General features: G+C 49.1%; 7 non-coding genes and 1 pseudogene across 7 annotated transcripts in view; all 8 read right to left on the reverse strand.

The window, feature by feature from the left end:
• The window catches only part of LOC128485537 (5S ribosomal RNA), a 119-nt gene extending 53 nt beyond the window's left edge, over positions 1-66 (reverse strand). Inside the window, exon 1 of the ribosomal RNA XR_008351868.1 lies at positions 1-66. This exon is cut by the window's left edge and continues 53 nt beyond it. This is a non-coding gene — a ribosomal RNA (5S ribosomal RNA).
• Positions 67-297: 231 nt separating this feature from the next.
• On the reverse strand, positions 298-416 carry LOC128486530 (5S ribosomal RNA). The gene has a single exon (XR_008352822.1). It is a non-coding gene; the product is annotated as a 5S ribosomal RNA (ribosomal RNA).
• A 197-nt stretch (positions 417-613) lies between these two features.
• Positions 614-732, reverse strand: LOC128486127 (5S ribosomal RNA). Its single transcript, XR_008352441.1, has one exon. It is a non-coding gene; the product is annotated as a 5S ribosomal RNA (ribosomal RNA).
• Positions 733-944: 212 nt separating this feature from the next.
• On the reverse strand, positions 945-1,063 carry LOC128485691 (5S ribosomal RNA). The gene has a single exon (XR_008352019.1). It is a non-coding gene; the product is annotated as a 5S ribosomal RNA (ribosomal RNA).
• Positions 1,064-1,275: 212 nt separating this feature from the next.
• On the reverse strand, positions 1,276-1,394 carry LOC128484994 (5S ribosomal RNA). The gene has a single exon (XR_008351351.1). It is a non-coding gene; the product is annotated as a 5S ribosomal RNA (ribosomal RNA).
• A 228-nt stretch (positions 1,395-1,622) lies between these two features.
• On the reverse strand, positions 1,623-1,741 carry LOC128485466 (5S ribosomal RNA). Its single transcript, XR_008351799.1, has one exon. It is a non-coding gene; the product is annotated as a 5S ribosomal RNA (ribosomal RNA).
• A 228-nt stretch (positions 1,742-1,969) lies between these two features.
• LOC128487659 (5S ribosomal RNA) lies at positions 1,970-2,088 on the reverse strand. The gene has a single exon (XR_008353283.1). It is a non-coding gene; the product is annotated as a 5S ribosomal RNA (ribosomal RNA).
• A 216-nt stretch (positions 2,089-2,304) lies between these two features.
• Positions 2,305-2,413, reverse strand: LOC128487244 (uncharacterized; annotated as a pseudogene).
• Between the last annotated feature and the right edge of the window lie 87 nt (positions 2,414-2,500).

The following is a 2,500-nucleotide window of genomic DNA, read 5'->3' on the forward strand; positions in this document are numbered from 1 at the left end:
CCCAACCCTGCTTAGCTTCCGAGATCAGACGAGATCGGGCGCTTTCAGGGTGGTATGGCCGCAGGTGTGAAAGTTTTTTATTTTACTTCTCTTATTCTGTTGCTGCTGCTGCTGCTGCTGCTGCTGCTGCTGCTGCTGCTGCTGCTGCTGCTGCTGCTGCTTGTCGTCAGACAGAAAGAATTATAAGCCCTGGGACAGGACAGAGAAGGTGAGAAGGTTCAAATAAGGGTTTAAAGCTTTGATGATGAGCAAGAAACACATGGCAAAAAGCTCTCCCCGGACTGTGAGAAAAGAAAAAGCCTACAACACCTGGTATTCCCAGGCGGTCTCCCATCCAGGTACTAACCAGGCCCAACCCTGCTTAGCTTCCGAGTTCAGACGAGATCGGGCGCTTTCAGGGTGGTATGGCCGCAGGTGTGAAAGCTCTTTATTTTACTTTTCTTATTCTGTTGCTGCTGCTGCTGCTGCTGCTGCTTGTCGTCAGACAGAAAGAATTATAAGCCCTGGGACAGGACAGAGAAGGTGAGAAGGTTCAAATAAGGGTTTAAAGCTTTGATGATGAGCAAGAAACACATGGCAAAAAGCTCTCCCCGGACTGTGAGAAAAAATTAAAAGCCTACAACACCTGGTATTCCCAGGCGGTCTCCCACCCAGGTACTAACCAGGCCCAACCCTGCTTAGCTTCCGAGATCAGACGAGATCAGGCGCTTTCAGGGTGATATGGCCGCAGGTGTGAAAGTTTTTTATTTTACTTCTCTTATTCTGTTGCTGCTGCTGCTGCTGCTGCTGCTGCTGCTGCTGCTGCTTGTCGTCAGACAAAAAGAATTATAAGCCCTGGGACAGGACAGAGAAGGTGAGAAGGTTCAAATAAGGGTTTAAAGCTTTGATGATGAGCAAGAAACACATGGCAAAAAGCTCTCCCCGGACTGTGAGAAAAAATTAAAAGCCTACAACACCTGGTATTCCCAGGCGGTCTCCCATCCAGGTACTAACCAGGCCCAACCCTGCTTAGCTTCCGAGATCAGACAAGATCGGGCGCTTTCAGGGTGGTATGGCTGCAGGTGTGAAAGTTTTTTATTTTACTTCTCTTATTCTGTTGCTGCTGCTGCTGCTGCTGCTGCTGCTGCTGCTGCTGCTTGTCGTCAGACAAAAAGAATTATAAGCCCTGGGACAGGACAGAGAAGGTGAGAAGGTTCAAATAAGGGTTTAAAGCTTTGATGATGAGCAAGAAACACATGGCAAAAAGCTCTCCCCGGACTGTGAGAAAAAATTAAAAGCCTACAACACCTGGTATTCCCAGGCGGTCTCCCATCCAGGTACTAACCAGGCCCAACCCTGCTTAGCTTCCGAGATCAGACGAGATCAGGCGCTTTCAGGGTGGTATGGCCGCAGGTGTGAAAGTTTTTTATTTTACTTCTCTTATTCTGCTGCTGCTGCTGCTGCTGCTGCTGCTGCTGCTGCTGCTGCTGCTGCTGCTGCTGCTGCTTGTCGTCAGACAGAAAGAATTATAAGCCCTGGGACAGGACAGAGAAGGTGAGAAGGTTCAAATAAGGGTTTAAAGCTTTGATGATGAGCAAGAAACACATGGCAAAAAGCTCTCCCCGGACTGTGAGAAAAGAAAAAGCCTACAACACCTGGTATTCCCAGGCGGTCTCCCATCCAGGTACTAACCAGGCCCAACCCTGCTTAGCTTCCAAGATCAGACGAGATCGGGCGCTTTCAGGGTGGTATGGCCGCAGGTGTGAAAGTTTTTTATTTTACTTCTCTTATTCTGTTGCTGCTGCTGCTGCTGCTGCTGCTGCTGCTGCTGCTGCTGCTGCTGCTGCTGCTGCTTGTCGTCAGACAGAAAGAATTATAAGCCCTGGGACAGGACAGAGAAGGTGAGAAGGTTCAAATAAGGGTTTAAAGCTTTGATGATGAGCAAGAAACACATGGCAAAAAGCTCTCCCCGGACTGTGAGAAAAGAAAAAGCCTACAACACCTGGTATTCCCAGGCGGTCTCCCATCCAGGTACTAACCAGGCCCAACCCTGCTTAGCTTCCGAGATCAGACGAGATCGGGCGCTTTCAGGGTGGTATGGCCGCAGGTGTGAAAGTTTTTTATTTTACTTCTCTTATTCTGTTGCTGTTGCTGCTGCTGCTGCTGCTGCTGCTGCTGCTGCTGCTGCTTGTCGTCAGACAGAAAGAATTATAAGCCCTGGGACAGGACAGAGAAGGTGAGAAGGTTCAAATAAGGGTTTAAAGCTTTGATGATGAGCAAGAAACACATGGCAAAAAGCTCTCCCCGGACTGTGAGAAAAGAAAAAGCCTACAACACCTGGTATTCCCAGGCGGTCTCCCATCCAGGTACTAACCAGGCCCAACCCTGCTTAGCTTCCGAGATCAGGCGCTTTCAGGGTGGTATGGCCGCAGGTGTGAAAGCTCTTTATTTTACTTTTCTTATTCTGTTGCTGCTGCTGCTGCTGCTGCTGCTGCTGCTTGTCGTCAGACAGAAAGAATTA

The sequence above is a fragment of the Spea bombifrons genome, chromosome 3 (genome assembly GCF_027358695.1).
Source record: "Spea bombifrons isolate aSpeBom1 chromosome 3, aSpeBom1.2.pri, whole genome shotgun sequence".
Taxonomy (NCBI): Eukaryota; Metazoa; Chordata; class Amphibia; order Anura; family Pelobatidae; genus Spea; species Spea bombifrons.